Source organism: Melanaphis sacchari, unplaced genomic scaffold, assembly GCF_002803265.2.
Source record: "Melanaphis sacchari strain LSU unplaced genomic scaffold, SCAv2.0 Contig561_pilon_pilon, whole genome shotgun sequence".
NCBI classification, from domain to species: Eukaryota; Metazoa; Arthropoda; class Insecta; order Hemiptera; family Aphididae; genus Melanaphis; species Melanaphis sacchari.
Window position 1 is genome coordinate 1 of NW_020271391.1, and position 24,771 is coordinate 24,771.

Genomic DNA, 24,771 nt, shown 5'->3' on the forward strand with positions numbered 1-24,771 from the left:
TTGTACTTCGTTCAGTTACGTATTGCTTTAAATTTCAACATTAACTAGGGTATGACCGTGTAAATATAATTTGCAACATTTACTATCCACACACTCTCCAGATGACTGTTAAAATTACACAATTCACGATATATTATAATATACATTTATTATTAGTTGATATTGCTTAAAAATAAATTTTAAAACGATATATTTTTATAAATAGTGCAGGCTAATAACATTGTTATATTTTAACTGTATTAAATATAAATAATTATAAATATTTCGACTGAGATATTATGTATTTAAGATTTAAATGACTGTGGCACTTATATATTATACATTTTTCATTATTATTTCTCGCCAAGTAGACATCATCAATTCATATATATTTTCGTTGTTTAACAATTTTGATGTTACAACTCTTGCCGTCTTCCTGTTACCTGATACGCATACTGATAGGTTTAAAAACGATATTCTTAATACAAAATTACTTTTTCTTGCATCAATATATCTAGTCCATTGGTAAACACAATGGTTAGCGATGACATGGTTTTAAAATTAGAAGACACCCCAGTGTTGAAGTACATATATACATAAATACAATAGGTATGTGATATGTATATAAACATAAATCTTATTAAATATACGCCGACGGTAATATATGACTGGCATCGTGTGAGAAAGAGGGTGTGCAGACAAGAGTAGTATTATATACAAAAGTAAAATACAGAAATAATCAAACTACGCCTCGGGTGAGTTTGTGAGGAAGCTGGTAAAATTGGAAAATAAAATTAATGTAATAATGTAGCGATTATGTAGCAGTTGAATGTATATAAATTTAAATATAGTTCATACATCGTGCAAGTTAGCTATTATTTAGTTTCATTTTCGTGAATCTATTATTTTTGTAAATTGATTTATACAGTCATATATTTATATGAAAATATATAAAATAAATACATTATAATAATTTTCATACCTAATATATGTGTATACCATTGTTATTTTGTCTTACTAATTTTGCAGCCGATCAACTTACTGTAAAACCAAAGGAGCGGTGGGTTAAAAGGAATACCTTAGGTATAATATATTGAAATATCGCATCTGATTTCTAAGAATATTGATCGATTAATAGATAAAATACTCGAAAACAAAATACACATCTAATAGGTCTTGTAATTTTAATGAATATATTCTAGCATAGTACGATTATGAACTGGGATGGAGACTATAAGACTCAAATATAAAACGTTAAGTTTAAAATATTTAATAATACGACGTTTTAATTTTTGTGTGTTTCGTTACACAGGGTCTGTATGCTGTTTTCACAATGTTTATAACCTCCAGCCACCATTATTTATTGTAACTTAAACACAATACGAGTAAACAGATGGCGACATCCCCATATTAATCCCATCTCCGTCTGTATAATGGTTGACGGCCTGGATGCAAGCCTCACCCTACCGACTATCACAATACAAACCGACGAAAGAAAAAGCAAAATCTCGTTTAGGTCTTATCGAACCGATCGTAGTCGATCGCTGTAGATTTCGTACCTCACCCTACACATTATAAGCCAACTCAATAAGCCGCCGCTATGGAATGCACACGAAAAATAATATTAACATGTATTTTGATATAACCATATAAAATTATTATAAGAAATAAACGACAAAGCGATAGGGAAGTACTCGTATGTATGACTACGACTTATAATAAAATCTTGTGACCAGTAGCATACCCAGAATTATATTAGGTATGTTTAATTTTTTGTGGTTTGAGCCAAGGGGGTAGGTAATGGTAATTAAATTTAATAAATTTAATTATTTTGAATTATAAGTAAATTTCTTTATAATTATACATGTAACAATTATTTTTAAAATTGTTTTACTATTATAACAAAAGTTTAAATACGTATATAGTTATCTTTTTTTAGATTTATATTCATTTTTTATTTTTCAGCAAGCTCATCTGTTTAAAATGTAGTTCTATAATTATTTTCTAATTTTCTCGTGACCGTTTCGGCAATACCGCAATATACTTACGTCCTGTAATATACTTTATCTCAATGTGTGGCATAAGACACAGATCAAAAAATAAAAATATTAGTAAATAATTATAATAATCAAATAAAATTATATTTTCAAGAAATATATTTAAAGATGGCTTTAAAATAAAATTTTATATTGAGTATATTTTTTTTTATGAATAGTGCAGGCCTATTGTTGTATTTTTAACTGTATTAAATATAAATAATTATAATTATTTTGAATTATTTATCTATGATTTAAAATAACTGCGGTACCTATTATAATATTATGTAATACGGTTTAATATTATTTTACATTATTTGTCATTATTAATTTTCGCCAAAACGGACATCGTCGAATCGACATATTGTCGTATTGTCTTAAATCTATTTTATATATACATATTTGATATTAATGATAGCGTTTGAATATTTAACAATCCTTACGTTATTTAAAATTCTTTAGGAGATCGATGTTATAACCTCCTTCCCAGTTTACTGGATACTCTACTGATGAGACTTAAATACTTAAACAAAATTATTTTTACTTTGCATCAATACAGTCTATTGGTAAACGGTAAACACAATGGTTAGTGGAGACACGGATAAGAAACTGAATAACCACCACAAGTGTTTAAGTACTATTACATATACACTTATATAAATATGTATATAAAAACATACATGTAGTACGTACATGTACATGTATATACAACAAACCTATAAATTATACGCCGATGAGGGAGTATATGACGTAGTGGTGTGTATGAAAAGAGGGTTGTGCAGACAAAGAAATGTATGTATGTTTCACAATCTATCTTACGGTTCTAATAACCCTATTGACCTCGTGTAGATATATTATAACCGACTAAATAATTTTGATTTGTTTGTGGAAATTTATCTTTGTGTGCTCTTATTACAACTCATTATACATTTTTTTTAATCAATTGTTTTATCTATTCATTGTACCTACTTATGTGCTACGATTCTTTAACACCAACATTTGCTGTTTTTTGTTTTTTTTTCTGTCTTTTTGTAATTTTAATATTTCTTCATTTCGTTGTTTCATTCACTGTCAATTTGTATGTTGTACTGCCTTAAGGCGTTTACTCAATAAATAAATAAATAAATATACAAAAGCCACAGGTTCTTGCGGTGTTGCACATATTCGTGGTTGGCAAAATATTTTGAATACGCATTACCTATGGTCAGGTATATGCGGTTTTATACGTGTGTGGAGTTAATTTACCATTAGTTTGATTTGTGTTTCTTTAGAATATAATTGTTATACTAATATACTTATTTAGTTAATATTTATACGATGTCGAATATTAGATCGGAAGAAACCGCACGTGAAACAACGGGGAGGGGGAATTATTATCTGTTTTCAACTGAACTACTATGTACTATGTAGAAAATTGAAGCAGTAAAAATATAAATCTATTTAAAAATGAAGGCGAACCGAACAATCGAATACTTTTATAGGATATGACATATGACCTTAACGATCCCAAATTATCGCCTAACATTTTAACAATACTAGAATAACCCGCCCATTTATGCACGTATGTGGTACAGTATATTATGGGCACATATATATGATAAAAAATGGTGTGTCAAATTTGTTTGAAAATAATGAGCATAAACAAATACCGACAATATAACATACGTCAGTACCTACTAAACCTCTTTCGAATGTTACAGAAATCATATAACAGTGTTTACGAACACAAAAAACCACTTTGAATAAATTGTGTTTTTTGTAGTAATGATTTATTGAGGTACAATTTATGTACATACGTTTTTCATACTCGCACTACAAGCCTTAGCGTTTTACTCATCGCATTATTCTGTGTTCGGTTTGTGAACGACAAAAACTGATAAGTACATTACCCATTACCTGTTGATTCCTTATACGTATACTATTTTTACACGGCTATGAGGAACACTGAAATTTGATAATTGATAATTTTGGAAAGTGTACGACCGTTCGTGCCCAGAAACCGCTGGTTTTAAATAGCGGGTTCCCAAAATGTAGCGCTCACCGTGTTTTAAATTCGAATTTCTCTCTACAGACTAGAGCGACGTAATCGACCAGCAGTTATGTCAAACGGACGAATTTATCGATCAAAATCGTCCGGTTATTTATTTAATATCTTTGATACACCCTTCTATTGTCATCCCACTGAGCATTGTATTGCCTGGTGGCGAGCAGTTACCGATAGTGGATTTCATTATAGAATCATCAATCTGCGTATTTCGGGCTTTTATTAGTTGTTACTGTCATCAGATTCCCACGTTGCCAGTTTTGACCCCATTTGAATCGCAGAACACGTCGAATTAATTAATTAATTAAAATTAAATAATGTGGTGAGGAGCAGTGTCTCACACGGATCACCAGATTTTTAACAAATAACACTGGGACAATCACTTCACCGATAACCTTTTATTCAATTTCTAATGGTTTAATACGTATTTAATGTATTTTATTTAGTTATCATGATATTTTATATTTTTATTTGAACGATTATTTTTACTGTTATTCATCATAACATTAAATATTGAATTTACATTATCATACGTGATTATCGTAAAATATATTATATAAAAATATATTTTATATTACATGCTACATGACAGAGATAGCGAAGTCGGTACTAAGTGTTATGACACACACACATAAACTTTAATTGACGAACGTAACTGTTTAAAAGAAATTATTTACTATAAATCCAGAATCTTTTTAACATACCTGTACAATTATGTGTGCTATTTATACTTTAAGTATCTAATATATTTAAATTTTTAATTAATGTAATATTTGACTTGTTTTTTATCATTCAAGCCGCGGATGTACGGAATTTTTTAAGTTTAAAAAAAGAGTCAACAAATTAATTGAAAAACAAGAAAAATAAAATAGAACCACAATAAATACAATAAATATGTATTAAATTTAAAAATTTAGTATTTTGCATAAAACCGAATTCGTATTATTGTACTATCTATAAACAACGTCACAATGAAATAAAATAATACTGCGATACATTTCAGATATTCAAGAATGATTTTGTTCTGTATGTATATTGTATATATTTTGTTTTCATGACATTGATTAATCTGTACAATATAACAAACGCAATAATATAGACATTTGATATTCGTTGGTGTCCCGTACTTTTGACCCCAAATAATATAATATAATATGAACTCTAAACTCTGAAGCCAACGAGATTATTTTTCAACTAAACATTATCATTTGAATGACGCATTCTTTTGTATTAATTGAAAAAAAAAAACTTTTCATAGACATTATAATTCCGCTCAAAAAAACGATAAGTTAGTATAGTAATTTATAGAGTAAACATTATTTAAGAACTTTTAAAATAAAAATGTAAATATAATGTAAATACTACTCAGATGACAACTGTATCTATTTTTAATTATAATAGGTTGATGCAGACATAATTCAAAAAGGAATTCATTAGTTTTTTAAGTAAAACATAGTCATATGAGTAAATGTACTATTTTTAAATATTACTTACATACAAAATATATCTACGCTATATTGTAAAAATGAATACCTACGTTTTGTTTATAAATATGGTTAAATATAATTTTTTTTATACTTACACACTTATATTTATATAAAATTTTCATAGTTAAAATACAAATATTTGAAAATATTATTGATTAATAACACTAAACTATTTAACTCCATTTAAAAAAGTATAAAAGTTTAAAAAATATTCAAAACTATCGGAAGATAAAATAAAAAGTATAAATAAGCTTATACGTAAGTTGTTTTTGATACAATGCTCTTACTATGTGATAATATGAACCTCCAAAGAAGCTCACGATTTCATTAAGCTTTGAATACGTATATCCTTTAAAAATAATGATAATAACCTTCTTAAGATAATTTTTTAGAACAATTTGAATAAACAAGACGGTTATGTTTCAAAAAGAACAAAATGTAAAAGTTGAGTTGTATGAACATTTATCGTGTTTAATGGATATAAAATATATAAATTCAAATTAATAAAATACAATTGTACTATGTACTTAAATAAAAATAAAAATATATTATACAATATAATAAATTATAAGAAAGCACACAAAACAACTTGTCACACATCAAATTATTTTGTTATACATAAATAGGTGTCTTGTAATTTTAAATGTTACAAGTATTGCATTAAGACTGAAGATATTTATATTTGTTTATGTTAGAAATCGCAATGCAACACAGGTATACTATAATAATATAAAGATTTAAATATACCTATAATTAATTCATTTTAGTTTTGTCTAAGAAAGAGAAATAATAATCTGCCGTACTGTCCACCACTAAGGTACGAGAGAAAAAGTATATTTATATTATATTTTTATACATCCATTTCAAGAGAACAAATGTAGGTCTACTCTTAATATTGTATTATATAAAAATTACCACCTAGAGATGTGTTTAACATAGATCGTAATTTATTCTGAAATTTTTTACAAAATAATGTTTCAAGAAAAAATGATTAAGAAAATAAAATGTGCAGTAACTTTTAATATTTATATTAATTACTGATTTAAATTTTGTGTGAAAACATTAACCATAATAGTTCTTATTTTTTAAATTTTAAGAATAAATGATACTTTAAATTTAATGATTATAAATTAAGCGTGTGATATATAATATTATATTAGATTTAATGACACACGAAATAACTTTTAGTTACAACTACAGGCTACAATCTAAAAACATAGTAAATGTTATAAATACAAAATTGTACTGTAATTAATTAGAATTGACAAGTTTTCTAACTTCACTCAGGTTAAAAACAATCTATCATTTTATTGTTTGCCCTTTTTTAAAGGTTGATGTATAAAATACAATTTACTACAATGACTAATTTTTCATTTGGTTTAAATTTAATTTTCATCTTAAATTCACGAATAAACTTATCATGTAAACACAAAAAAACCGAAGAAAAATTCAACGAATGTTTAAAACACTAAAATTAATACAATATTAATGGGATTGGTGTTCTTTTTTATGCGTTTATAAAAATTTAGTTCAGAGTTAAGAAAGGAAATCATTGTTATAATTGTGTTCATAAATATAATATTTTGGAAATTTTTTATGTTTTTTTTTTAAGTTTATATTTTATAAAATAATTGACAAAATTGTATATGCTACATTTCTACTGAATGAAATAGTAAAACTAAATTCATTGCGATTCGGCAAGCCCCGATCGGTATAATAGAATTAACATGTGGTACAATGCTAAACATTTTTATAGCATTTAGTGTTTAGATTATAATTATCTCTTTCAATGACTACTGTCAGTACTAAGAGAAGTTTCTCAAAATTAAAAATCATTTAAAACTATTTGAAAACAACAATGTTGCATGGTTGATTTTATGGTTTAGCGATTATTTCAATAAAACGAGATTTGTGTGAAAATGTGTCTATACTATACCAGAGGTTCTCAAACTGTGGTACGCGTACCATTAGTGGTACGCGAAAGACTACATGATGGTACGCGGAACTGTGGAAGGCCGCATGGTGGTAGGATTTTTAATCATCAGTGGTACGCGACTGATTGATAATATACTTAAGTGGTACGCGAAATAAAAAGTTTGAGAACCGCTGGTCTATACTATAACGATGGAATTGAAATGTTCATAGAAATAAAACCCAGAAAAATGAATTTTTTTATAAATAAAATGATTTTTAATGGTAATTTTATAATTCTTATTAAATTAAACCGAATTTGTATGAATTTCAATACTTACAATTAATGAAAATAAGATAAGTAAATGGTAAAAATAAAAACATGATATTTAAGTTAACAATTATTTTATTTATCTTTTTTTTTATAAAATATTATAAAAATAAAACCTTGTTTTAAATCGTAATTAGTGAGTTTTGTGTGATAAAAATGATGGAATCTCTTGTACGGCTATAGATAATATAATAGCTAAATATTTTTAAAGTCATAAATCAAATATATTTTCTATATATTTTTTAGATTCATATAAAAATACTATTTATGTAGAGCTTTTGAGACATATTGTGTCACTTTCCAACGAGAACTCCATCTTTGATTTAGTTCCTTTAATATTTTTACTGTTATTATTATTATTATTATTCTATTTTATTTGTCATTATTTCTGTTTAATTGTTATCTTAAGTCCTAATATTCGTAAAGTACAATCAATATAAGAACCTGTGTTGTTTACTTCAATGCTTTTTTTTTAAGCAAAAAAAGAGAATCTCCAATATATTGTAATAAATATATAATACTCTAATAATTATATTAACGGAAAAATAATATTATATTAATATAAACATAATCAAATAAAAGTATTTAGCAGTAACACAGAGGGCATAGGTTAATCGTTCAAATTTTCACACAAAAAAAAAATAAGTACCTATTTATTTCAGATATTTAAATTATATCTATTTGAGATTATAGCGATAAATGAATAAGAATTATTTTCAGTATTATTATACATAATACGGCTTTACCTTCAATAATAAATTTATTACATCTCGGTTGGCAAAGGCCGAACTTGGACGCTATGTGCACTATTCAATAATACAGTAAATCACAGCTTATTTGAAAAAATGTTTGACGAAATAAATTTATTCATGTAACTTTATCTACATTTTCTGTATTTTTTTTTTTTTTTAAATAAAAATCTAAAATGTTATTTCCATTTTTAAATTAATTACTAGGTGTTATAACTTATAACCAATAACAATGTCATTCCCAGAGAGATGTTAGGAGGGGAAGGGTAGTAAGTACATCAAACTGTGATTTTCACTATTTTTTTTAACCATTTTAATTTGGTAAATTGTTACATAATAATTTCGTTTATTTTTAGCTATCCCATTTGTTTGAAGCCATGACTTGATTTATACTACATAATACATTTATAAAAGTTAATAGTTGACCATAACTATGATCTTGTTAATTATAATATTCGAATTAAAAATGTAATTTTAAGCTTACAAGTTACAACACATATTAATATACTTATATTAATTAGTTAAGCATTAATCTAAGTTTAAAATAATGTTATAACGCACTTTAAGATGTGTTCAATGTATAGTCTAGTTATAAATACAATATTGTATAAATATATTATGAAAAAGAGACAGTTGTTTCACGGATGATCGTAGATATTGACACTTGCGTTAAACGTGTAAAAGGTCAAATCCATAGTACAAGGTCTACGAGTATAACATAGGAATATGATTTAGGTAAGTTAGTTTACGTACGAGTATCAATCTTTTATATTATTAACATTTAAAAATTAGTTAAACATTAAACACGGAATTATACACTCTTAAACTATCCGATAACATTGGTTCATTGGTTTTTATGGGTAGCAGGTTTACCTACTACGTACTTTATATAATTATTTACATTACATATACATCTGGTTTCCGCCTTTCGGCGTGCGGAGCCAGCATTAACGAGTACTCAATTTATTATATCAATAAAAATTTACTGCATTAATGCCGGACGGACAATCGGCTAAGAATCTCGTTTTCGTGATCTGTTGAGCATCATAATATTGTCTTTTTACACGTCGTTAATATACACACATTAAGGGATTTGTGTTTGGGTAGGTACATCGTGTGGAAAGAATTTAAACACGTCACTCGTGTATCCGTCTCATTGAGTAGAAACGATTTCGTTAATTTTCCCGAACAGTGTGCTCTGTACATTGCGTGTATACCACACATATAAGTGATTCCATTATCGGGCGATGATATATAATATATAAGAACCCAAGTGGTTAATAAAATAAGTAGTATTTTGAATAACTAGGAGATATAATTTTTTTTTATACACACACACACATATTTATATACAAAACATAGGTATTTGTTTTTACAACATAGCGTAGATATATTTAGCAGGTAAGTAATAATTAAAAATAATACATTTACTTATATAACTATATTTTATTGAAAAAAACTAATAATTTCCTCTCTTCATTTTGTCCGTATCAACAGACAAAATACAAAGAACAGTTATGTTCGATACTTAAAGATTGTGTGCGTGTTAGGTAAGCTAGATCTCTGTCATATGACATGTAAAATGTAAAAAATTATTTTTTATACATATTTTACGATATATAATAAATAAATACGGTATATAATCATTTTTTTACTAACGCAAATGATATACCAAATATTATTATTAAAATAGTAAAGAACAATATTTCAAATAAAATTATAAAATATTATGATAACTAAAATACATTCAATACGTATTAAACCATTAGTAATTGAAAAAAAATGTGCAGTAAAAAGATTATCGGTGAGATAGTTGTCCTATTGTTATTTGTTAAAACCTCGTGATACGTGCAAAACACAGCTTCCCCTTGCCTCATTTAACCGGAAGTCGATGTGTACTGCGATCAAAACTGGGTCAAAACAGACAACGTGGGAATACGACGAATGTAACAAAACACTGAAATACACAGAACATCGAAACTGTAGTGCAATCCACCTTCGGTACCTGCTCGCCACTGGACAATACAATGCTCAGCAGGGTGACACTCGAAGGGTGTATGAACAAATAAAAATTTGAACGGAAGTCTCTCGCACTGTTTTATACACGGTCAACTGTACGTGTGTGTTTCATTATCGTTTACATAACCACTGCATTATTACATTAATTTTATTTTCCGATTTTTACTACGACTTCCTTTGCCAACTTTCCTCTGATAGTTGTGACGCATAGTTTGATTACCCCTGTATTATATTTTCGTACATAATATTTCTTTATGTGCATACTCTTCTTTTCATATACGCGGCGCCAAGTCATTTACTAAATCTTGTCGACGTATATATAATGTTGTGTGTGTGCGCGCACGCGTGTACTTGTGGTGGTTATTTAGATTCATATCTATGTCCCTGCTAACTGTCGTGTTTACCAGCTGGTGATGGCAGCTGAGGCCCACATTGATGTGTTGATGCAGGAAAAAGAATAATTCCGTAAATAGGTATACGTATTTAAGACTCATCAGTAGTGTATGTACCTTCCTTGAAAAAAATAATAAAATGAAATGAAATAAAATATGATTCTGAATACGCTACTAGGTCTTACTGTGAATCGTAGATTGTAGTTATACGTTCTTACCAATCTTACCTATCAGTTAATTTCTTATAATACATTATAAATTATATCAAAATATCAATATAAATATTTTAAAATATTTGTGTAATAAAGACATCGTGTTTCATATGAACGGTAATCTCCTAGATTCTTTTTTATAAAATATAATAATGCTACTAAAATAATGTGATCAGACTGAAAATAATTCATATTACATATATTTACAACGTACAAATTGTACTTGAGCACGGGATGATATCAACAACAATTTTATAGGACGGTTAAAATTTTTTTTTGAATCATCATCGTAAGTATAAAATTTTTTTTTTTATTTTTTTATTTTTATTTGACATAAACAATCTATACAATTTTGCACAATAAGTTTATATGATGAAAGTAATTAAAAGACATGAAAGTTGTGAATTAAGCAGCCACCCATTAGTGACTCTTAGCTATTGATTAGTTAGTTATTATTATTATTATTATTATTATTATTTTTTTTTTTTTTTTTGCCAGATACGTTAGAGTCTAACGGTTAGACATTAAAGTTTTGTAAAAGGTCACGGCACCATTTCCTTTTTAATCGGCGGTTAGGATTTCCTGGGAGAGTAAGGATGGAAAGATCTTTTATGAGAGGGTTAGGATGAGTTTGGAGTCGTTTATGAAATCGTGTGTAAAAGATTCCTCGACTATTGTTTTCATATGGAAATCATTATGAAGAGCGTGGTTAGAAATATAGGGAAAATAAAATAATATTTTCTATTTAACGTTAAAATATGCATTTCTATTGAAGCTTTATAAAGGGCAAAAGTATATTATAAAATTGTTTTTTGTTATTTAATGTAAATTTATTTATTTTTTTTATTATTACACATAGATAACATATTTATAGCAATTTACTTTTTTTGTTGTATGGTAATAAAATTATCGATGTAACTAAATACAACTAATCTTTAATAGGTTTGCTTACACACTACATTGGTTTATTGAAACAGGAAATAATTCATTATAAGTCAGATAATATTGTTTATACAACTATGTGGAAATTCCATTACAAATCGCATTAGTAAAATATGTTAACATAACTATAACGTTATAATTGATCAATAATCAATAGATCTTTAATTTTTGTCTTATTAAAATTTAAAAATTTGTAATTATTGTTTAATATCATGACATTATAAATACAATCATCTCACAGATTTCTATGTATGACATGGTTAGTGTATTTTATTGATATAGTTTTATTATTTTTGTATAAATGGTATATTCTATTTGTAAAAATATTTTAAAAAATCTTCATACTCATAGTTGATGCATTTTTAAATAAGTAGCTTAAAGTATACACATTATAATTTTAAATATTTGTTTCATGCCTACTTAGTGCAATATAAACCATTAAGAACTAAGAAGTTCAATAAAATATACCCAAGCGTTACGTTTCATATTTTTAAATGATCTTTCTAGGAATTTATTCTAACTAACTAGGTATTTAAGTTGTTGAATTAGCTAAAAAAAAAAACAGAAGGTAATACTTATACACCTACATTATAAAATGAGTTTCCAAAAATCAAGTATAATCAATTAAAATATATCAATATTTACTAAACAAATTGTACTTTGAACTTTAAAAGTTCTGAGTAACTATTTTAATAGTCATAACTTCATAAGGAATGTCTAAGTAGATTTACTAAAGTTTTTTTGATTGAATTAAATAATCAAGTAAATAATAAAATTATTAATTAATTTATACTTGGTTAATTATTTTGCATATCCAGCTTTTAGATACCTAAACTTAAGACTTATATTTAACCTCACTAAAATAATAACACACTTACAATGTGTTATATTCATAACCATAGTGTTCCAAATTTAAATATTATGAATTACTATAACTCAATATCATTTATTATTTTATTTTATCAAATGTTCTATACCTATTAATCTAACACTATTTTTATTATAATAACATAGAATAATAGCTACCTATATGCTATCGTATTTACCTAACCTGAGTGAGTAACTTACCTACTATAGAATATCGAATCAATTAAGTGACTGTAATTGAAAATAATTTAGATTTAGTATAATAAATGAGTAGTATAATATATTGTTATAGGTGTCGGTAAGTATATACTATAAAAAAAATTATTTAAATTGAGTATATTTACATATAACTATTATAATATTTGATAATTAATAAAATTTTTTCGTTGTAATATTTAACTTAAGACATAGGTAATCAAAGTGAATAATATGCTTTCAATGATTTGAAAAATGATTAAGTACATAACAACATTTAATGTATGCCTAATTAAAATATTTACTGTAATAACCCCCTAATAAATATTCAAATTTTAAGTGATTTTTAAAATATATGTATATGTATATATATATTATACTACCTACCTAAAGATTATCAATAAAAAATTATATTTTAATAATACGATAAAATAAATTAAATAAAACAATGTTAACATAATGTTAAACTTGTATAGTCATAATCCATCATAAATGTATAATTTTTTTTTTTTACAAGAAGACATTCCTGCAGCTATTACTATTTGTTATAACTTATAACTTAAGGCATTTTTAAATAAATAAAAATGGTTTGTTAGCACTTTGAATATCAATGCCAGAGCCTTGGTGCGAATAAGTCTGGCTGTAGCCAAAAAGTAATAAATGCCGGTAACAGAGGATCTATTGTAAACGTTTTCTCGACATTTTTTAACAGTAAGTATTATGATATGAATAAGGATTATATTTTTCAAAATAACTAATATCTACCGCACTCGATATACAATTGTTGTAACTAAATAAATTTTTGTTTTATAAATGTTATACATTTTGTATACCATATAAACAGGAGCATATCCAGGAATGTTTCAAAAAGGGGATCCACATTTTTTAACGTGTAAAAATTTATAAAACAAATTATATCATAAAAAAAACCACAAACCTTTTGATTCATAATCTCATTAATTCGTAAAAGAAACAAGTATACGGACTTATAATTTAATTTATACCTAAGAATATTTTAAGTATTTTAAGTCCAGACCCCCCGCGACTAGATTCAAAAATGTTTTATCTATTAATGTTAACAGTGGTAGTAATGGATTATAGCTCACATAATTTTTTTGGACTACCAAACCCTTAAATTTTATCACTTTTCCTTTTTACATTTTAAACATAGTTAATAGTAAACAAATAATTTTATGTATAAATAATTTAATGCCGTTATGATATTCTCATGTTCAAAAAAATTATGGCAGAAAGACACATGAAATCTTTTTCACTCTAATAAAATGCACACTCGTACAATTTTCACGGCAGTTAGGTTATTGATGTACATGAAATATGTGTTTGGCGCCACCGAACTTTAAGAAAAAAACAGATCAGACATGCCTTCCGACAGATTAAGATATAGGGGTGCTTAAGTCTTACAATATAATCACTGAACTATTTGATTGTATTACACGATTTAGTTTACAACATCTATGTTTAACTTTCTAGAAAACCATACCTGATCAAAAACATACTGCGCATCTAAAGGAACCGTGAATCAAATAACCAGATCAATGGCAATCGGGCTAGATCAATATGGTATCCGTACAAACAACGTAAATCCAATTTTCGTGTTGACCAGAATGGGTAAAATCGCGTTATCAGATTCCAAAAAATCTGGACCTATAACGAAGTCGAATCCCAATGAGCAGATTCGCAAGTGTGTGTACAATAGAATTCGAAGAGTGTGCCGAAATGAAAACCCATAAAAATAAATATCATATATTATATATTTTTTTTTTTTTTATTAAGTAATCTACAATCTATACATATATTTGTACAATAAATAGGTTTTTTAAAATAGGTATAATAATTAAAAAAATAGCGTGTATGACGGATAAGGGAATGCACCCATTGGTGACACCCAGTATATATTATATTATAATACTAAATTGTGTGTTATTGCTATTTTTTAGAAACCGACGATATTGCTAATGCAGTGAAATTCATGCTCAGCGACTTTTCCACTATGGTAAACGGAACGTCTCTCGTAGTTGACGGCGAGTTATTGGCAGGATAGACAATTTCGCTGCAAAACTAAACATAAAAAATGTACATGGTTTATGTCCACGCATAAGTTGTACAATGACTAATGTACATTTTGACTATAACTGTGAATCCTAAATAATTATAATGCCTATTATGTATTTTGTTTCATACTAGTACTGCTTATTTTATGTTCTTTTAATCATATAATAATAATAATATTGAATTTTTTATGTATAAAATATAATCAAATATTATCTAAGAAATGCGCAATTGAATATTTGTTTGTGTATAATACACATTTCTAAGTATAATATGTCAAATATCATGGGACAATAAGTAATAAAAACAAGTAATAAAATGGTACACACAAAATAATATATATAGTATAGAGTAACTTCAAAAGTACAATACTGTACGTAGCTGAAACTACGTAATAAACATCAATTAAACATAGGTATACCTGTGTTTATGCAGTAGACATTTTAACTAATGTTTACAAAGACCAATATAAAAATATTAATATTCAATTGTGTTAATACTCGTATTACAGTTTATTCGTCGACAGAGGGTTGTAGACTCGGTGCAGCGTTCAGGCATATTCGATGCATGCGTGACAACGAATTTAAAATGTCACCTACCTACAACATATTATTATTATGTAATTAATTATTATTAATATCGGAATATTTGTTGTCACGACAGAACAATATTATTATTTATTATTTCAATATAATTGTAATAAATGTATTATTACATTTTGAACTACTTAATGGAAGTAAATGTAATAATATTTTTATTTTGTTTGATTTTATCACATATTTTTGTAAACTCTAATAAGTAGTGCCTATACTCTATAGTATTGAATTTATGTATTTCACTGAATAGACCAAAAAAATTACGAAATCAGCTACAAATTTTAATTTTTACCCGCATATTAAAATTAAATATGATAGGTATAATAATTATACATTATTGCTAAAATAAAACACTCCTAACAATCCTCTTTCAATAAATAAAATATATAATTAACTTGTAGTTGTGTTTGACAGTTATACGTAATTTCGTCACAGTCATTTGAGCACTTGACAATGAGACGCGTATGATATTTTGTCTCATGTAGTTTCGACGCATGCTACATTTGATCGAGCGTCATTTCGTTGCATATATATTTAAATGTATAATTTATTATAAAATTTATTTTTGTGTTTTTTTTAGAATGTTTTATTTAGATTATTATTACTATTATTTAGAATATATATAATAAAAGTATATGCAATGAAATGACACGTAATCAAATGTGGCATGCGTCGAAATTACCATGACGAAATGACGGGATACCGTATTTGACGACATTTTCAATATTTAAATAAAATAATATTAGTTATTACTTTTAAATAAATTAAAATATAATTAATATTGTTACAATGCATTCCTTAATTATGTTTCTTTTTATAAAATAAAAAGTTTTATACTTAGGATAATAATTCGATATTAGTGTCAACTACTAAACTGTGATATAGCTATAAAAAAAAAAAAGTTATAATTACAAATTAAGTTTTTTAATATGATAAATTATTTTTCTTTCTAACTAACTAATTAATATTACTTGGAATATAAAAATATTATTAAATTTGTTTTATTCAATAACATAATATTAATGTTTAAAAGTTATTTTTGAAGAGTTCAAGATCAAAAATTAATTTAAAATCATGATAAAAAAAGTTTGTGATATTTTTAAGATAAATTCATAAGTTTCTATGTATGATTGAATCTAAGTCTAAGTTATATAATTTTAGCTTAATCAAAAATTAGATTTACTTTAAATCAAATTTACTCTAAAAATACATAAACAATTATATTATTCATAAGTATCAAGTAATTAAAAATTGTTTATTTTTTTACGCTATTATATATTATTACAGATATGTAAATTTATCTTCAAAACTTATAATCAATTCTGATTTTAATTATTTTTAAAACAACTCTTATACTCTTAAGGGACATCTTACCATAGTTAAAAAAAAATTTTAAAAATTATTGCAATGTTATTAATTAAGATTGATACCTATACTTCACTTAAAATAGTTAATTATCATTCATAACTTTTAAAAACAAAATTAGTTTCTTGATTTTGAAGAGTAGAAAATATTAATTTATGATAACTTATGATAATTATTAATTATTTTCAGTTTTAATAAGCTGACAATATTTTACGTTATTTATACTACTATTAGTATTTAATACTATTATATTAGAAATTGTAATGTAACATAGGTATACTGAAATATTATAGACTTTAAAATATATTGTAAGTTTATTTTAGTTTTCCTATAGAAAGAGAAATAATATTCTACCCGTACTGTCCATCTCTAAGGCACGTGGGAAAAATAAATTTATATTATATTTTTATATATTCACTTCAAGAGGAGATATGAAGGTCTACCTTAATTTTATTGTTTTATTTAAAAACTATTTCCTTGAGATGTTAAACATACGTAGATCGTAATTTATTCTGCATTTTTTAACAAAATACCAATCCAAATAATGTTTCAAAGAAAAATGGCTAACAAAATAAATGGTGCTTTAAATTTTAATATTTATATTTATTAGTAATATCTTACTTATTTATATTTTGTATAAAAACATTAACCATAAAAGTTTTTTTTAAATATTTTAAGAAAAAACTATACCTACATTAAATTTAATCATTATAAATTAAGCGTGTGGTGTATATTATATTACATTTTATGACACATAAAATATTTTTTTATCATACCTACAAACTATAAAAACATAAAAAAATGGGATAAAAACAAAATTGTTCAGTAATAAATAATAATTATTAAGTGTACATTATGTATATTAAATTTATGTATAATTAGCTTATTCAACATAGGTTGAAATATAAAATGCGAATTACAAATACAACTACAGTGATTAATTTTTCATTTGATTTAAATTTAATTTTCTTCTTAATTTATGTGTTACTTTTTATGTAAACGCAAAATAAAAAACTGGAGAATAGTCAATGAATGTTTAAATGCCTAGAAGCTAAAATTAACATAACGTTCATAAGATTGGTATTCGTTTCTATGCGTTTACATGTATAATATGTTCAGAGTGGAAATATGTTTTAAAAATTAAAACATGAAAGTACCTAATTTTCTTATAATTTTGTTCATTAATATTACATTTTAGAAATTATATGTTTTTTTTTTTTTTAATGTAAGTGTTATAAGAATTTTTTTATACCGTGTTTCTATACTGAATGATGTAGTTTCTAAAACTAAAGTCAATCAAAATTTAAATCCTTTAATCTAACCTTCAATAGGAATTGAATCATAAACAATAAACAGTATCAATGAATCTATTCATTAGACTTCTATAAAAAATAGTCCAGTGGTTTTTTAGCCTACGGAAGATAAACGAAATAATGAAACATTCTTTATCATGTATAAAACTAGTAATTTCGTAATAGATTAAAAAAAAACATAAGTTATTAAATATTTTATCACAACATGCATTTAAATTAAGTAAGTTTAAAGTCAAATAAAACATTTACTCACTAATAAATCATTATTATCCACGGGGAAAATTAGACATCAATCAATTATCATTTTGTATTCATTACTTCGTCCTGAAAATAAGTAATGCATCGTGATTTTATTATAATTTTTAATATTTTATTTTCTGTCGTCTTATAAATTACAGTGCTTAACCAAGGACTAGGAAATCATTCGATCGAAGATTCGGATTGAATTCGAGGGGAGTCAGTTGAAACGTCGACAATCAAAATATCGACAGAAAATTAAATTAAATTATTATTATTTTAATTTATTTAAATAAATAAAATGTTTATATGATATATAAATAAAATAAAATATAGGATATTATGAATTATAAAAATCAAATAATGTATAAAATACGAAATATACGAATTATATAAATAAAATAAAATATATTATTGGGTATAAATTATAAATAAAAATAAAATGTATGAAACATGAAATAAAATAAAATTATAACGCCATATTGTAAGTAATTCATCTTAAAAACTCTATAACTGAAACGTTTCCGTAATTTTGTAGGACGTTTTGGATGCTGTTCTCTCGTAACCTATGCCTAATGAAATATTATTTTTTAATTTGATTTAATTTTTTATAGTAACTAATATTAAACAGCAAGTGTTTCAAGTCGATGTTTTGTAAATGTTGACATATTTTTGTAATTCATGAAATACTCAAAATAAAATTATATATTTCAAAATAATTATTTAATAAATACTTATATATTATTATAAAAATGATTACCTTATAAAAATGTAGCTTATTGATTAGTTGATACGGCAGGCTCTGCGAGGTACATAAGTAATCGTACACGCGCGTTGTCGAAATGATCGAAATGATTTGATTTGACCACAAAGTAGCATAAGAAAATTTTATCCTTATCTTTGTATACTAAATATAAAAGAATACCGTTCATTTTATCTCAACGTTAAATTAAAAAATTTAATTTTTTTTTTTTTTTTGAAATTTTGTACCTGTCAACATTGTAATTTGTCGAAATGTTGTACTTGTCGATGTTTCGTACCAGACCCGAATTCGAGTGGCAGTGCATGATTTGGGTCGGGAGCACGACTGTAGGCAACTCATCTTACATAGGGTCGTTTCGATCACGACATCTCCGTGACACGACATGGAATCCTGATAACTTCGTATCGTTTTTCGGGCCATGGTTTTCCTCGCTGGGTTCCAACCACGGTTCCGCGAGCCCCGATCGATTGGGCCCGCCGAGACGTCGGACGTTCAGCGGCGAGCCGCGCTTTTGACTCGGACGTTTCTTTCATCACATTTACGGTCGTATCAAACCGATACTTACATGTCGAACTGGCATCAAGTCTCTGGAGTGTTTTGTATAAAAAAAAATGACCGAATTTCGGCGTGGACGATTCAACACCCACGCGTCCGTGTCGCGAACGCACGACTTGACAAACTATCCGATAATAATACAATTATTCGGAAGGAACTATCCGATAACAATACAATTATTCGTAAGGAACTATCCGATAATAATACAATATTATTCGGAAGGAAGTATACGGATAATGACGTGCGCGGTCGACGGTTAGGGCGTCGAGGCCGAGGCGGCTAAAAACGCGAAGCCCCCGTCTGCTCGCGTTCGGCACGCACCTGTTCATATAAGTTCCTGGTAGTTGTACATTTTCACCGCGGAATAAGAACGTACCTCGTCGAGCAGGTGGCGGACCGTTTCCCCGCCGCAACCTCGTCATAGTTGGTCACCGCCGCCGATGTTGCGTACAGAACGCTGTTATGAAACGATAATTTTATTATTAAGCAGTGCCTATTGTAGGCCTCGGACCTCGCGTTTGAAAAAACCGGTAAAATTGTTTATTATTAAGTACGATAGGTTTTACCCCCAGTAATAAACTCATTTCTATAGTCTTACATAATGTAACATGCAATATGTACAGTCGTCGCTCGTTAATTCGAACCTTCATAAACTCGAAAACTCCATAAATCGAACTAAACGCTAAGTCCCCTGAGAAAACCTCTATAATTAGAAGAAAATGCATGTATTCCGGTCCCCTCGATAATTCGAAATGTCTGACGGTGGGACACACTCTACAATTTGAATTTTTATTCCATAAACCTCTATAATTCGAATTTCCTTAAACGCGATTATATGTAAGTTCATATGCATGTACAATGTACATACATATGAAGATAACGTACAATGTATTTGACATAATCGTAATGAAACTTATAAGTTATAACTAGGGATGAGAAGTTATAGGATTTGCATATTTTTTTCTGTATCTTCTATTTATAGCTAGGTGAGCTAAAAATCTGTTTTATAACCTAATGAATCGAAATTTGGTATTTAAATTTTGCATATTTTTGCATATATTGATAGTTTTCTTAAAAGTTGCATATTCATGTTTTTTTTGTGCATAAAAATGCATATTTAGTAAAATTATGTGGAATTTAATACAACTGACATGAAAAATGTATTATTTTATAGAATTGTATGTGTTCGTAGTCTGCAATAATCAATAAAATAAAAATGCAGATAGCAAATTTTAAAATTGTAGAATTGTAACATTTAATAGTAGGTAGGTATATAAAAGTAAATCTAGGATTAGTATCTTATCTAATCGTATATTACTCAATTAGTCTGACTAATGACAACCGTTGTTGTATAATCTAATCGTTTATAGATATATCAATATAATAATATGTGAGTGTTTGACGTCTTAACGTTATTTTAATTCAATTAGTCTATCAATATATAATCAATACACTTACCAATCATTTTTATATTGATTTTTATACTATATATTTATTTTTATATTAATTATTTTATCACTCAGTTAAAAATTATTTATATTAGAAACAAATTTAATGGAATATTATTTATATTAATTTATTTTAAACATGTTTTTATTTATGGAAAAAATTGCATATTATAATATATTTTTTCCATATTTTTAAATTTTTTATGCATATATCATAATTTTTCCTTGCATATTTTGTCTATTTTAGCTCCTATAACTTCTCATCCCTAGTTATAACGTTGGTGGTTTAATATTATCGTAGTTGATAAACGTTATCGTACCTTACCTACCTAATCTAAACTTTTGTCAGGATTACGTCAATTTTTTGAGTAATCTGAAATGAACGAAAAAAGATGCGATACAATTTTCAATGCTATCAATAAGTTAGACAACGCTATGAACCAAATTGTGGCCACTGGCCTGCAATTTATCACAAAAAAAAAAAAAAACAGATTTCTTTAATATGTAAAATATAATAATAAAATAAATAAATATCAATTAATAATTATAAAATATAATAATATATATATGTATGTATGTATATTTTGTATAATAAATAGATGTCAAAATAAATGTAAAATGTACATACATACAATAATTTTCTCTTTAATTCGAATTAATTATTTTCCCTCAATTATTCAAACACTCGGTAAATCGAAAACCTCTATAAATCGAATTTTTAACTTGGTCCCCTGAATTTCGAATTATCGAGTGACTACTGTATATTACTTTTTTTCTAGATGATAATAACTTTATTGATGTGAAACATCTATAGCCGCACGTAAAACCGATTTCTGGCGTCGCCACGCTATGTGATGGTATATATACAATATACATATATATACAGTCTATATGCAGTTAGTGTGTACGGTGAGGCAATGCGTCGCCATGCGCAATCGACTGTGCGATTCTCTGCCACTCGATCCGGCGTTAAGCCATCTCAATCCAATTATATCATAATAAAAAAACAGCATGATATTCATTATTATTATAATTAGTTAGTTTTTGTTATAGTTATTATTTTATCATATCATTTATATCTCAATCCAAGAGAACCTACCACCAGATACGGAACAACAATAGATGCTGTATTTATTGGATATCTTGATGATGTTATGTCCAATACTTTTATAACATACTTCAGCTACCATAGACCAATTGTCACAGTAATACCGTCGTCAGAGGCAACATCGAATGTCACTATTACCGAAATCACTGATTAAACGAATTAAGTAGTCACGATTTGAAATAAATTCGTAAATTTTTGTATTTAATGAAAATAAATGTTTATTAAATAAACAGTCATCATTATCTGAAAAAAAACCGTAATATTTTATTTTATCATTATGACATACCTATTTAGTTCCTATTGCAATCTGTTCTTTTCTGCATATTACTATTACAAAATAATGTTGATGTTTCACATCTGCCAGGCGTCCAGTGACAGCTCAGGTTTTTTATTTTTCCTTTGTCATTTCATGTTATAAGTTTAAAACTGTTATCAATAAATAATATTAGTTTTAAACACATAATCTATAAAATATTATGTATTTTTACGGTCCACTTTAATAGTAGTTTACAAAAATAATTAAAATCATTGAAATTATTATTGACTGTTGCGCATTACATACATATACCTTTTAGCTTATAAATTATAAAATATTAATGTATGATTAATGATTGTATACCAGTTGAAAAAGATCCCACTGGGACGCCAAGTGCCCTATTCAACTATAAAGCGGACTACAGCTGTCGAAAAAATATTTCACGAAATAAATTTAATTATGCAGACCTATCCAAATTTTCTGTATTTTTTTTTTTTTTTTTAATTGTAAATCTAAATTTTTTTTTTCATTTTTAAATTTATTACTAGGTGATACCCAATAACAGTGTCGTAGCCAGGGTGGCACGTGCACCAAAATGTGACTTTCATTCAGTGGCGTAGCGTGTGCGTATACTGTGTATGCACAGCATACACTTCAGAAATTGAAAAAATAATTTTTTTTTTATATTAATAATGTAATATTTTTATAAAAAAATTTTTGATTGTATTAATTTAGTATTTCATAGTATAATATTTTGTGGATTTTCTTTTAAGTTCATTAGGATTGATTAATCCGCAACACTACGGCCGCGTCGCGCCATAGTCCGCTAGATCTAATGGCAATCTAATATCATGTTCGCAGTATGCACGTTGGCGATTGCATGCGGGTACAGACATTCAACGACGGTTATTTATAATTTCTCATCGATAATATTAATAACAAAACATGGAATGCTCGCGGTCGTGTTTTCGTCACTCGTGTATGTACGATCAGTTTCGCATACGAGTCAGCCGTCGTCAACCGCATTATTCTGCCGGCCATAATAAAACGTGCGTATTATTAATTGTATAAGTATCCTTATTGTATAAACTTTCCTCACTAAAAATTAAAGAATTGATTTAATATATAAGTAATGAAGGTGGGCAGGAACTTTCGGTATATTTTGCTTCGAGCGTATTAAGTAAATATTGGAAAATTAAGACTATCAGACAATTTATAGATGATTAAATTTATTCGTTTTATTTTTAAGATATGTTTCTATGTGTGGTAAATCTAGGTCCAAGTTTTTAAAACTAGCTTAATCGAAAATTGGGTTTACTTAAATTGAATTTACACATTGCTCATAATTTTACTTTATAGTTTATAGTTTTACATATCTAACAAAATAAATGATGCGTTTACTTTAAATATTTATATTTATTGGTAATATCTTACTTATTTTGTATAAAAATTAACCATAAAAATTTTTTTTAAATATTTAAGAAAATTGATAGTTTAAATTTAATCATTACAAATTAAATGTGTGATATATATTATATAACATTTTAGCTCATGAAATATTTTTAATATACCTACAAACTAAAACACAAAATGGGATAAAACAAAATTGTACAATAAATAATAATTATCGAGTTTACATTATGTATATTATATTTTATTACGAATTACAAATACAACTAGGTACAATGATTAATTTTCATTTGATTTAAATTTAATTTTTAACTTAATTCATGAGTTACTTTTCATGAAACAACAAAAACTGGAGGAAAATTCAATAAATGTTTAAAAGACCAGAATTAATATAATATTATCATGATTGATATTCGTCTTTATGCATTGTCATAAAATTAGTTCAAAGTTAAGAAGAAAATCACTGTTATAATGTGTTCATGGAGT

General features: G+C 26.5%; 1 long non-coding RNA gene and 1 pseudogene across 1 annotated transcript; one reads left to right on the top strand and one right to left on the bottom strand.

Moving 5' to 3' along the window:
* Positions 1-13,760: 13,760 nt before the first annotated feature.
* On the top strand, positions 13,761-15,278 carry LOC112599878 (annotated as a pseudogene).
* Positions 15,279-15,660: 382 nt separating this feature from the next.
* On the bottom strand, positions 15,661-20,952 carry LOC112599877. The gene is made up of 4 exons (XR_003114973.1): positions 19,736-20,952; positions 19,506-19,652; positions 18,762-18,832; positions 15,661-15,833 (listed from the first exon to the last, which is right to left on the bottom strand). It is a non-coding gene; the product is annotated as an uncharacterized LOC112599877 (long non-coding RNA).
* Between the last annotated feature and the right edge of the window lie 3,819 nt (positions 20,953-24,771).